General features: G+C 42.1%; 1 non-coding gene across 1 annotated transcript; it reads right to left on the bottom strand.

Moving 5' to 3' along the window:
- Nucleotides 1-203: 203 nt before the first annotated feature.
- Nucleotides 204-307, bottom strand: LOC112793805 (small nucleolar RNA R71). The gene has a single exon (XR_003198496.1). It is a non-coding gene; the product is annotated as a small nucleolar RNA R71 (small nucleolar RNA).
- Between the last annotated feature and the right edge of the window lie 14,108 nt (nt 308-14,415).

Here is a 14,415-nt window from a genome sequence, read left to right as displayed (position 1 = left end):
TCTTAACTGACTTCTTGCAGATCTGTGAGGCTGTTAAGACTAATGGAGTAGATCCTGAAGTCTACAGGCTCATGCTTTTCCCTTTTGCTGTAAGAGCCAGAGCTAGAGCATGGTTGGACTCTCAACCTAAAGATAGCCTGGACTCTTGGGATAAGCTGCTCACGGCCTTCTTGGCTAAGTTCTTTCCTCCTCAAAAGCTGAGCAAGCTTAGAGTGGATGTTCAAACCTTCAAACAAAAAGATGGTGAATCCCTCTATGAAGCTTGGGAAAGATACAAGCAGATGACCAAAAGATGTCCTTCTGACATGTTTTCAGAATGGACCATGATAGATATATTCTATTATGGTCTATCTGAGTTCTCTAAGATGTCATTGGACATTCTACAGGTGGATCCATTCACCTAAAGAAAACGCCTGCAGAAGCTCAAGAACTTATTGACATGGTTGCAAATAACCAGTTCATGTACACTTCTGAGAGGAATTCCGTGAATAATGGGACGTCTCAAAGGAAGGGAGTTCTTGAAATTGATGCTCTGAATGCCATATTGGCTCAGAACAAAATGTTGACTCATCAAGTCAACATGATTTCTCAAAGTCTGAATGGATGGCAAAATGCATCCAATAGTACTAAAGAAGCATCTTCTGAAGAAGAAGCTTATGATCCTGAGAACCCTGCAATAGCAGAGGTAAATTATATAGGTGAACCTTATGGAAACCCCTATAATTCATCATGGAGAAATCATCCAAATTTCTCATGGAAGGATCAACAAAAGCCTCAACAAGGCTTTAATAATGGTGGAAGAAATAGGTTCAGCAATATTAAGCCTTATCCATCATCTTCTCAGCAACAGACAGAGAATTATGAACAGAGTACCTCTAACTTAGGAAATTTAGTCTCTGATCTGTCTAAGGCCACTTTAAGTTTCATGAGTGAAACAAGGTCCTCCATCAGAAATCTAGAGGCACAAGTGGGCCAGCTGAGTAAGAAAATCACTGAAACTCCTCCTAGTACTCTCCCAAGCAATACTGAAGAGAATCCAAAAAGAGAGTGCAAGGACATTGATATAATCAACATGGCCGAACCTAGAGAGGAAGGAGAGGACGTGAATCCCAATGAGCAATACCTCATAGGACGTCTCTCAAGCAAGAAGGAGTTCCCTATTGAGGACCCAAGGGAATCTGAGGCTCATATAGAGACCATAGATATTCCATTAAACCTCCTTCTGCCATTCATGAGCTCTGAAGACTATTCTTCCTCTGAAGAGGATGAAGATGTAACTGGAGAGCAAGTTGCTCAATATCTAGGAGCTATCACGAAACTGAATGCCAAGTTATTCGGTAATAAGACTTGGGAAGGTGAACCTCCCTTGCTTATTAGTGAATAGATACCTGGGTTCAGCAAACTTTACCTCAAAAGAGACAAGATCTTGGCAAATTCGTAATAGCCTGTACCATAGGCACCATGACCTTTGAGAAAGCTCTGTGTGACCTAGGGTCAGGCATAAATCTTATGCCATTCTCTGTAATGGAGAAGCTGGGGATCATTGAGGTACAGCCTGCCTTATTCTCATTATAAATGGCAGACAAATCAGTAAGACAAGCTTATGGATTGGTAGAGGACGTGTTGGTAAAGGTTGAAGGCCTTTACATCCCTGCTGATTTCATAATCTTAGACACTAGGAAGGAGGAGGATGAATGCATCATCCTTGGAAGACCTTTCCTAGCCACAGCAGGAGCTGTGATAGATGTTAACAGAGGAGAATTAGTCCTTCAATTGAATGGGAACTACCTTGTATTTAAGGCTCAAGGATCTTCTTCTTTAACAATGGAGAGGAAACATGAAAAGCTTCTCTCAGTACAGAGTCAAACAAAGCCCCTACAATCAAACTCTAAGTTTGGTGTTGAGAGACCACAGCCAAACTCTAAGCTTGGTGTTGAATCCCCACATCCAAACTCTAAGTTTGGTGTTGGGAGTCTACAACATTGACCTGATCACCTGTGAGGCTCCAAGAGAGCCCACTGTCAAGCTATTGACATTAAAAAAGTACTTATTGAGAGGCAACCCAATTTTTATTTATCTAATTTTATTTTATTTTCATTGTTCTTTTATGTTTTATTAGGTTCATGATCATGTGGAGTCATGAAAAAATTATTAAAATTAAAAATAGAATCAAAAACAGTAGAAGAAAAATCACACCTTGGAGGAAGGACTTACTGGTGTTTAAACGCCAGTAAGGAGCATCTAGCTGGCGTTCAACGCCATAACAGAGCATGGATCTGGCGTTGAACGCCAGAAACAAGCAACATCCTGACGTTCAAACGCCAGGAATGCACCCTGAGGAGAGCTGGCGCTGAATGCCATAAACAAGCATGGAACTGGCGTTCAACGCAAAAAACATGCTGCACATGGGTATTGAACGCCCAGAACATGCATCACTACGGCGTTTAAACGCTAGAATTGCATGCAAAGGCATTTTACATGCCTAATTGGTGCAGAGATGTAAATCCTTGACACCTCAGGATTTGTGGACCCCACAGGATCATCTCAGGATCTGTGGACCCCACAGGATCTCCACCTACCATATTCTCCCCTCTTCTCAACATTAATCCCTCTTCCCCATCACCTCTTCACCACTCACATCCATCCATCTCTTTCCCACCCAATCCCACCCATATGGCCGAAACATACACATCTCTCCCTCTCCTCCATCTCTTCTTTTCCTTCCACTCTTTCTTCTTTTGCTCGAGGGCGAGCAACATTCTAACTTTGGTGTGGTAAAAGCATAGCTTTTTTGCTTTTCCATAACCATTCATGGCACCTAAGGCCAGAGAAACCTCAAAAAAAAAAGAGAAGAAAAGAAAAGAGAAAAGGGAAGATAATTGCTTCCACCTCCGAGTCATGGAAGATGGAGAGATTCATCTCAAGAATCCATAGCTCAATGGTAGAGCATTTGACTGCAAATCAAGAGATCCCTGAGGTACCTTAGGGGATACATTTTCCTCCACAACTATTGGGAGCAACTAAAAGCACCAAAATTACTAGGGATCATGCAACAGAGGCAAGGAAGAGACATAAAGGAGCTCAAAAAGCACCATTGGTCCTTTAAAAGGTGCCACCCTCACTAAGGTGGACTCACTCCTTGTTCTTATCTCTGTTTTTCGATTTTTATGCTATATGTGTGTTTATGTTTTGTGTCTCTACCTCATGATCATTAGTATTGAGTAACTATGTCTTAAGGCTATAAATAACTCCATAAATCATTCACCTCTCTTAAATGAAAAATGTTTCTAATTCAAAAGAACAAGAAGTACATAAATTTCGAATTTATCCTTGAATTTAGTTTAATTATATTGATGTGGTGACAATACTTTTTGTTTTCTGAATGAATGTTTGAACAGTGCATAATTTTGATCTTGTTGTTTATGAATGATAAAATTATTGGCTCTTGAAAGAATGATGAACAAAGAAAATGTTATTGACAATCTGAAAAATCATGAAAATTGATTCTTGAAGCAAGAAAAAGCAGTGAAAAAGCAAAAGCTTGCAGAAAAAAAAGTGGCGAAAAAAATATAATAGAAAGAAAAAAAAAGAAAAAGCAAGCAGAAAAAGCCAATAGCCCTTAAAACCAAAAGACAAGGGTAAAAAGGATCCAAGGCTTTGAGCATCAATGGATAGGAGGGCCCAAGGAAATAAAATCCAGGCCTAAGTAGGTAAATCAAGCTGTCCCTATCCATGTGCTTGTGGCATGCAGGTCCAAGTGAAAAGCTTGAGACTGAGTGGTTAAAGTCGTGATCCAAAGCAAAAAGAGTGTGCTTAAGAGCTCTGGACACCTCTAACTGGCGACTTTAGCAAAGTTGAGTCACAATCTGAAAAGGTTCACCCAGTCATGTGTCTGTGGCATTTATGTATCCGGTGGTAATACTAGAAAAAAAATGCTTAGGGCCACAGCCAAGACTCATAAAAGTAGCTGTGTTCAAGAATCAACAAACTTAACTAGGAGAATCAATAACACTATCTAAAATTCTAAGTTCCTAAAGATGCCAATCATTATAAACTTAAAGGAAAAAAGTGAGATGCCAAAACTGTTCAGAGGCAAAAAGCTACAAGTCCCGCTCATCTAATTAGAACTAATATTTATTGATATTTTGAAATTTATAGTATATATCTCTTCTTTTTATCCTAATTGATTTTCAGTTGCTTGGGGACAAACAACAATTTAAGTTTGGTGTTGTGATGAGCGGATAAATTATACTCTTTTTGGCATTGTTTTTAGGTAGTTTTTAGTATGATCTAGTTACTTTTAGGGATGTTTTCATTAGTTTTTATGCTAAATTCACATTTCTGGACTTTACTATGAGTTTGTGTGTTTTTCTATGATTTCAGGTGTTTTCTGGCTGAAATTGAGGGACCTGAGTAAAACTCTGATAAAAGGCTGACAAAGGACTACTGATGCTGTTGGAATCTGACCTTCCTGAACTCAAAATGGATTTTCTGGAGCCACAGAACTCCAAATGGCGCGCTGTCAATGGCGTTAGAAAGTAGACATCCAGAGCTTTCCAGAAATATATAATGATCCATACTTTATTTGAGATTAAACGGCATAAACTGGCGCTCAACACCAGTTCCATGCTGCATTCTGGAGTCAAACGCCAGAAACACGTCACCAACCAGAGTTGAACGCCAAAAACATGTTACAACTTGGCGTTCAACTTCAAAAGAAGCCTCAGCTCGTGTAAAGATCAAGCTTAGCCCAAACATACACCAAGTGGGCCCCGGAAGTGGATTTATGCATCAATTACTTACTTCTGTAAACCCTAGTAGCTAGTTTAGTATAAATAGAACTTTTTACTAGTGTATTAGAAGTCTTTTGACCACGTTACATCTTTGGATTATTTTTGGATTACCTTATGATCCTTTGATCACGTTTGGGGGCTGGCCATTCGGCCATGCCTGAACCTTCATCACTTATGTATTTTCAACGGTGGAGTTTCTACATACCATAGATTAAGGGTGTGGAGCTCTGCTGTACCTCAAGTTTCAATGCAATTACTACTATTTTCTATTCAATTCGACTTGTTCTTATTCTAAGATATTCGTTGTACTTCAACATGATGAATGTGATGATTCGTGACACTCATCATCATTCTCACCTATGAACGCGCGTGACTGACAACCACTTCCGTTCTACCTTAGACCGGGTGCATATCTCTTGGATTCCTTAATCAGAATCTTCGTGGTATAAGCTAGAATTGATGGCGGCATTCATGGGAATCCGGAAAGTCTAACCTTGTCTGTGGTATTCCGAGTAGGATTTCGGGATTGAATGATTGTGACGGGCTTCAAACTCGCGATTGTTGGGTGTGATGACAAACGCAAAAGAATCAAGAGATTCTATTCCAACATGATCGAGAACCGACAGATGATTAGCCGTGTTGTGACAAAGCATTTGGACCATTTTCACTGAGAGGATGGGATGTAGCCATTGACAACGGTGATGCCCTACATACAGCTTGTCATGTAAATGAGTAAGAAGGATTGGATGAAAGCAGTAGGAAAGCAAAGATTCAGAAGGAACACAGCACCTTCATGCACTTATCTGAAATTCCCACCATTAAATTACACGAGTAACTCTATCTTTATTTTCTGTTTTATTTATTTATTATTCGAAAACTCCATAACATTTATTATCCGCCTAACTGAGATTTACAAGATGACCATAGCTTGCTTTATACCAACAATCTCCGTGGGATCGACCCTTACTCACGTAAGGTATTAGTTGGACGACCCAGTGCACTTGCTGGTTAGTTGTGTGGAGTTGCGAATAAGTGTGATTCACGTTTGAGAGCGCTACCAAGTTCATTGGCGCCATTGTTGATGATCATAATTTCGTGCACCAAAGGGGTCAGAAAATCACGTAGCTTATCATTATCCAGGATCAAACCTGAGGAAGGGACACCACCCCTCACTGCTATGACTGAGACCTTCCCGAACAAGCAGATATTTATGATTTAGGAGGCTCCTTGGTTTGCAGACATTGCAAACTATAAGGCCATGAGGTTCATCCTCAAAGAGTATACTACGCCACAAGTTAGAAAGCTTTTGAATGATGCTAAATACTACTTATGGGACGAACCTTACCTCTTTTAGAGTTGCTCATGTGGAATGATCTGTCATTGTGTCTCAAATAAAGAAGCACAATAGATCCTCTGGCATTGTCATAATTCCAAGTATGGAGGACACTTTGGGGGAAAAAGGATAGCCACCAAGGTCCTTCAAAGCGGTTTTTATTAGCCGATGCTCTTCCGAGACTCACGGGAATGAATTTGTAAGAAATTATGACAAGTGTCAGAGAGCTAGGAATCTCCCTCACAATCATGAGACGCCACAACAGGGGATTCTAGAGATTGAATTGTTTGATGTATGGGGAATTGATGTCATGGGATCTTTCCCTCCCTCATACTTGACAGAGAAAAAATGTCGGTAAAGATTTTCACAAAAATATCGCGTTGCAAGTATAGTTCTAAACCGACAATTAAACCTCAATCAACGTTTAGATTGTTTGTCACTTAAGCAAACCCAATAAAATTAACCGAAGTATTTAAACCTCGGGTCATCTCTCAAGGAATTGCAGGGAAGTGTATTTATTATTGGTTATGAAAAAGCATACTTTTGGATTTTGTAATAAGAAACAAGAAAGTAAAATGGGGAGAAAATAAATTAATAACTAAGAAAGCTCTTAGCAAGGAAAGATAATTAGAAGTCCTATCCTCATTTTCATCGTCAATTGTAATGGTAAATGTGAATTGCCTTCACTTAGTTAACCTCTAGCCAATGGAGGAAGGTCAAGTGCATACAATTAACTTGAGTTCACAAGTCCTAGTCAACTCAGAGTAAGATACTAGCTTTGTGAAGTTCAAGCTAACCGGCAATCTTCAATCACCAATCAACAAAAGAATTTTGATAACTCAAGAGTCTCTAAATAATCAATCCAACTCAAGAACATAAAAATCTAAATTATAATTGTTCATACCCTGGGTCGAGCTGTCCGACCCGGGATGTTCTATAGACAAAGTGACCGACCTCTTCAGGTCAGGATGACCCGACCTCTTCTCAAAGAGTTCGGCCAAGTCACAGGAAAGCCCAACAAAGGGCCCAAATAGAGGAACACGTCCCAAATCCAAAGGCAGCCCAAAGCCCGTAGAGATAAAGGCGGTTCCCTTGAAGATAAGATGACCTCACTCGAAAGTTAAAGATAAGATAAGATAACTAACTTATCTTTTCTAAGAAGGTCGCTCTATACCACTATAAATACACTGGAGCACCCAGGTATAACTCATACTCTGATTCTACTCAATACCTGCTTAATACCCTTGCTAACTTAAGCATCGGAGTCCCTTGCAAGTACCCCCCACCCTCCAGAGACGAAGGATCAGCATCATCACCAAGTCCAATGAGTCGGACACAGCGACTCCGATCACCATCATCAACATCAGACTCTGCAGCTCTGACCAGCATAGAAGATCTCGTCCGAGATCGATCTCTAGTTTCAGGTAACCCTCGAAACATTGGCGCCGTTGCCGGGGAACCTCATCCCATCACCATGGTGGACGACCATGACAACGACCACGATTCAGATCTAGAGGATAGAACGCCACACAAAAATGCAGACACTACACCAAAGGATACTCCTAAACTCAACAACGAAAAGAATTCTCCAAACACGGGAGCCATGGAAGCGCTTCAAGACCGTTTGAAACAACTTGAAAAAGAAGCCCTACATCAACGAGAGGCCGAGAAGGATCTGCAAAGGGAAATAAGGTGACGCCGGGAACTGGAGACCAAACTCCTAAAACTTGAAGCTGATGTCAAGACGAAAGCCAGCCGATCCACTCCCGAAGACAACGCACAAAAGGAGCAAGACCCATTCACCAAGGAAATCATGAAGACAAAAATCCCAAAGGACTTTAAACTCCCAGACATGACCTTATACGACGGCACTACAGATCCCAGCCATCATCTTCTCAGCAACTTCAGAAGCAGAATGTACCTCACCGATGCCTCAGATGCAGTTCGTTGCAAAGCCTTTCCAACCACTTTAACAAAAACAACAATTAGATGGTTCGACAATCTCCCTCCTAGGTCCATCTCAAGTTTCGACGACATGGCTAAAAAATTCCTTGCTAGATTCTCCATCCAAAAGGACAAAGCTAAACATGCTCCGAGCTTACTAGGAATCAGACAAGAAGAGCGGGAAACCCTGCGTAACTACATGGAGAGATTCAACAAAACATGCATGGATATACAAAACCTTCCAACAGAAGCTGCCATCATGGGTCTCATTAATGGTCTGCAAGAAGGGCCTTTTAGTCAATCCATATCAAAGAAGTACACCACATTTCTGAACGAGGTGCAGGAGCGAGCAGAAACGTACATCAACATGGAGGAAAACTCCTGATTAGGAGAGACCTCAAAACCTGGGTTCACCCCTCAGGATAAAAACAAAGATTCCAGAAAAAAGGAAGATCGACGCGGAGAAAAAAATCAAAAAGTACCACAATTACACCCCTATTCGGGTGTCTCTCGTGGATGTCTACAGAGAAGTTTGCAACACAGAAAAAATACCACCAGCTCGACCACTCAAAGGCAAAAAAGGAGGAGAAAACCGGGCTGAATACTGTGAATATCATCGGATCCGCGGACACTCCACCATTGAGTGTTTCGATTTAAAAAACGTCATAGAAAAGCTCGTACGAGAAGGAAGGTTAGATCAATATCTGGCCACCCACGAAGATGAACAAAGGAAAAGAAGAAAAGCAGAGGATGTCGGACCCACTAAGCGATCTCCTCAGACACCAGAAAGACACGTCCACATGATACACGACGGATTCGCCGGAGGAGAAATCTCCAAGTCATCTCAAAGACATATATCACGTCGTGGAAAGGAAGGAGGCACCCGACATCCCGGCGATCACTTTTACCAAAGAAGACGCATCCGGCATTACATCAGGACATGACGATCCCATGGTCATTACAATCATACTGGCAAACGCAAATCTCCACCGCACACTGATAGACCAGGGGAGCTCTGCCGATATCCTATTCAAAACCGCCTTCGACAAACTCGGCTTGGAAGAAAAGGAACTCAGAGCATATCCGGACAGCCTGTTCGGATTAGGAGATACCCCGGTTCAACCAATGGGATACATTCCGCTCCACACAACTTTTGGAAAGGGAAGTCAGTCAAGAACACTCAAAATAGACTACATTGTCGTTGACGTAAGCTCGGCCTACAATGCTCTAATAGCTCGGCCTACAACTATTTATGCATGAAATCCCCAACCACAAAAGGAATAGCCACAGTCAAGGCAGACCAGAAAATGGCGCACCGCTGTTACAACGAAAGTCTAAACCTCAGGGGCAGAGGTGAAGAATTCCACACAATAGAGCTTGGTGGAGCTTGGAGGCGAGAGGAGCTTCGCCCACAACCCGAAGAAGAAATAGAGAAAATCCAGATTGGAAACACCCTGGACCAAATAACCAACATCGGCACACTCCTAAAAGGGTACACAAAAGAATCACTCATACAGTTCCTACGTGATAATGCCGACCTCTTTGCATGGAAGGCCACAGACATGCCAGGTATAGATCCCAAACTAATGTGCCATAAGCTAGCAGTCTACCCAGGATCTCAGCCGGTACAACAAAGACGCAGAAAGCTAGGACCAGAACGCGCTCAAGCGGTGGAAGAACAGGTGCGAGCTCTACTGAAGGCAGGCTTCATAAGAGAAGTCAAATACCCGATCTGGCTTGCTAATGTCATTTTGGTAAAAAAGTCAAATGGGAAGTGGAGAATGTGCACCGACTATACCGATCTCAACGAAGCTTGCCCAAAAGATCCTTACCCACTCCCAAACATCGACGCACTGGTAGATGCCTCCTCCAGATACAAATACCTCTCCTTTATGGACACCTACTCGGGATATAACCAAATCCCAATGTACCCACCCGACCAAGAAAAAACCTCTTTCTTAACCCCAAAGGTAAATTACTGTTACATTATTATGCCTTTCAGTCTCAAAAACGCGGGAGCCACTTACCAAAGATTAATGAATAAAGTTTTTTCGGATCATATCGGAAAAATCATGGAGGTCTATGTAGACAACATGCTAGTGAAGACGCAAAATAAAGAAATGTTACTATCCGACCTAACACAAGTATTCGACACCATGAGACAACACGGCATGCGACTCAATCACACAAAATGTACCTTCGCGGTAGAAGCCGGTAAATTCTTGGGTTTTATGATCACACAAAGAGGAATCAAAGCAAACCTGGACAAGTGCAGGGCCGTACTTGACATGAAAAGCCCGACTTGTATCAAAGAGGTGCAACAACTCAACGGACGGCTGGCAGCCTTGTCCAGATTCCTGGCGGGATCCGCAATAAGATCTCTCCCCTTCTATGCCACTCTAAGGAAGGGAAAGGAATTTGAATGGACAGTCGAGTGCGAGCAAGCCTTCCAAAACTTTAAAAAGTTTCTGGGACAACCACCTATAATAAATCGGCCTCGAAAGGGGGAACCACTCATCTTGTACCTCGCAGTGGAAAATCGGGCAATAGCCTCAGCACTGGTCCGAGAAGACAATAATGGGCAACAACCTATATACTTTATCAGCAAAGCATTACAAGGATCCGAGTTGAACTACCAAAAAATAGAAAAATTCGCTTACGCTCTCATAGTAATATCTCGACGACTTCGCCCATATTTCCAGTCTCACACCATTAAAATTTGGACCAACCAGCCCATAAAAGGAATCTTACAGAAAACAGACTTGGCAGGCAGAATCTTGCAATGGGCAATCGAGTTGTCCGAATTCGACCTTCAATACGAAGCTCAAACGGCCATCAAATCTCAATACTTGGCCGACTTCATTGCGGAATTTATGGACACACTGGAAGTCCCCACAAAATGGAATTTATACGTAGATGGATACTCAAATAAAATGGGAAGTGGTGCAGGCGTAATAATCGAAAGCGACCAGGAGACCCAATCGAACTCTCCTTCAAATTTGGGTTCCCCGCCTCGAATAATCAAGCAGAATATGAGGCACTACTAGCAGGTTTGAAGCTGGCTAGGGAGGTCGGAGCTCAACAACTTATCATCTTCAGCGATTCACAGGTAGTTACTTCACAAATAACAGGCAGCTACCAAGCCAAGGACCCCAATATGAAAAAGTACCTGGACAGAACCAGGGAACAGCTCGGACAACTCGGAGAACATGAGATTCGACACATACCCCGATAACAGAATGCTCGGGCCGATGCACTCTCAAAACTAGCCAGCACCAAACCAGGAGGTAACAATAGAAGCCTTATCCAAGAAATTCTACAGAAGCCATCAATCTCGGAAAAAGAAAATGTCCTAGCCATAATAGGTCGTGATCAGAGATGGATGACCCCATAATTAATTAACTCACAACAGAGGCGCTCCCTACAGATGAGAAAGAGGCAAAGAAGTTAAAACAGGAAGCACAATACTATACCATCATAAATAACACTTTATACAAAAGAGGGATTTCAACACCATTGCTAAAATGCGTACCGACTTACAATACTAAAGATACCTTAGAAGAAGTACACAGTGGCATTTGTGGCAATCACCTCAGAGCACAAGCACTCGCCAAAAGAGTACTACGGGCCAGATTCTATTGGCCAACCCTACAAAAAGAAGCCACAGCTTTCGTAAAGACATGTTCGCCATGTCAGAAGCATGCCAACTTCCACACCGCTCCGCCCAAGGAACTCATCAGCGTAACCTCACCATGGCCATTCGCAAAATGGGGACTCGATCTCCTCGGACCCTTTCCCCAAGGATCAGGACAAGTCAAATTCCTCATAGTAGGAATAGACTACTTCACAAAATGGATCGAGGCAGAACCCCTAGCCAATGCCACAGCTCAAAGAAGTCAGAAATTCCTGTATCGAAATATCATCACAAGGTTCGGAGTTCCATTCTCCATCACTACAGACAATGGTACCCAGTTCACAGACGCAGGCTTCAGAAAACTAGCGGCTGACCTGAATATAAAACAACAATTCACCTCTGTTGAGCACCCACAAGCCAATGGGCAAGCTGAAGCTGCTAACAAAGTTATATTAGCAGGGTTAAAACGGAGATTACAAGATGCAAAGGGAGCCTGGGCTGAAGAGCTCACGCAAGTCCTATGGGCATATCGAACAACTCCACATTCCACGATAAAGGAGTCACCTTTCCGATTATCCTACGGGATGGAGGCCATGATCCCAGTAGAGATTGAAGAAAGATCCCCCAGAGTGATCTACTATAGTGAAGACGCCAATTCCCAACTTCAAAGGGAAGAGCTCGAATTACTCCCAGAAGTCCGAGAAAGAGCTCGGATAAGGGAAGAAGCATTGAAGCGACGAATGGCTTCCAGATACAATCAAAAAGTAATACAGTGGACCTTCATGGAGAATGACCTCATTCTAATCCGAAATGACATTGGAACAACTCGACCTGGAGAAGAAAAGCTGGCTGCAAATTGGAAAGGAGCCTACCGAGTCATAGAAGTACTAGGGAAGGGCTACTATAGGCTTTCTGAGCTCGACGGGCGAGAGCTGCCAAGGTCATGGCATGCCTACAACTTAAGAAGGTACTATAGTTAGGGAGGATAAGGGATATTGGGACAAGGCACACTCTTTTTCCTGAAAAGGTTTTTTAACGAGGTGCTAGGCCTAAGACCTACAAACTAACCCCCGCGTGTATATATTTCCATTTCTCTTAATAAAATTTTTTCAAATTTTCTACAAACATTCAAGTCGTATTATTCTAAAACCAATCATCGCCCGATTATAAAGCTACAGATCGACAGAAAGTGAAAACCAAATTCACTATGCGATCACGATAAAAACGAGGGTTAAAACCCAAAATTCTACAAAATCGGCAAAGGTGAAAATAGAATAATACAAGAAGCTATAGAAAGTGATCCATAGAAAGGACCTGACGAGGTCCTAATAAAATGGATTGCTATAAAATAGCTTAAAGGCTGGCCGACACATAAAGTCGGACCAGCCCCAACAAACCATATTATAAGTAAAGCCCTGGAAAAAGGTCTGGCCAACCCTATAAAAGAGGATTACTATAACTTCGAAGAGCCCGACATGATGAAGTCGGACTCCTACAAAAAGTTACAAAAGATAATCCCTGAAAGAGACCTAAACAAGGTCCAAGAAAGAGGATTATCAAGTAACTCGACAGGGTCTGACGTAACAAAGTCGGCCCGGGAAGATAAAAGTTACAAAAGGTGATCCCTGAAAGAGACCTAAACAAGGTCCAAGAAAGAGGATTATCAAGTAACTCGACAGGGGTCCGACGTAACAAAGTCGGCCCGGGAAGATAAAAGTTACCAAAAGGTGATCCCTGAAAGAGACCCGAACCAGGTCCAAGAAAGAGGATTACCAAGTAACTCGATAGGATCCGACATGACAAAGTTGGTCCAAGATGTAAAGCTACAAAGATAATCCCTGAAAGAGACCTGAACAAGGTCCAAAAAAGAGGATTATCAAGTCAACTCGACAGGGCCCGACCTAATGAAGTCAGCCCGGAAAGATAAAGTTACAAAAGATAATCCCTGAAAGAGGCCTGAAAAAGGTCTAAGAAAGAGGAGTATCAAGTAACTCGACGAAGTCCGACATGACAAAGTCGGCCCAAAAAAAGATAAAGTTACAAAAGGTAAAGCTTCAAAAGAAATCTGAACAAGATCTAAGAAAAAGGATCACCTAGTAACAGAACAGGGACAACGTGAAGAAGTCGGGTTAAAACTACAAAAAGTTATAAAAAGTAATCCCAAGGGGTTACTAGAAATAACTCAAGAAAGATCAACTGAGAGAATCAACCAACAGAGGGGAGATAACTCGACCCGATAGACCTCAACCTCGCCAAAGTCAATCAAAAAGTATTCTATCAAAAGAATACTCAAACAAACAGCTAGCCTTGAACGGACGCTTCCACTAAGGCAAAAACGAGGAGCACAAAGGCAATCAAAAGAGGTCAGATAAAAAACACTCTGAAGATTTCAGGTAAATGCTAAAGAAAGCTGCAAGCAAGCATATCACAAAAACTAAGGCAGTTACCATAAAACAAAGACTCAAGAGGCCGCTTGAAGCCAACCCCAAGAGTAAGAGAAACTATTTTATTTTTCAAAATAAAGTTGCTAAAGTAGCAACTGAAGCATCCAAAGTCAGAGATCTCAAACATACAAAAATAAAGAGTTCCAAAGCCCACAAAAACCGGGCTATACACAAACATATCAGAAAAATTATCGAGGATCCAAAGGCTTCCTAGTAGCAGCATCTTGGGGAGAAGGAGGGCGAATCTGAAGGGGAACTGCGTCTACT

The sequence above is a fragment of the Arachis hypogaea genome, chromosome 3 (assembly GCF_003086295.3).
Source record: "Arachis hypogaea cultivar Tifrunner chromosome 3, arahy.Tifrunner.gnm2.J5K5, whole genome shotgun sequence".
Lineage (NCBI taxonomy): Eukaryota > Viridiplantae > Streptophyta > Magnoliopsida > Fabales > Fabaceae > Arachis > Arachis hypogaea.
Note: the sequence above shows the minus strand (reverse complement) of the source record. Positions and strands in the feature narration are given on the sequence as shown.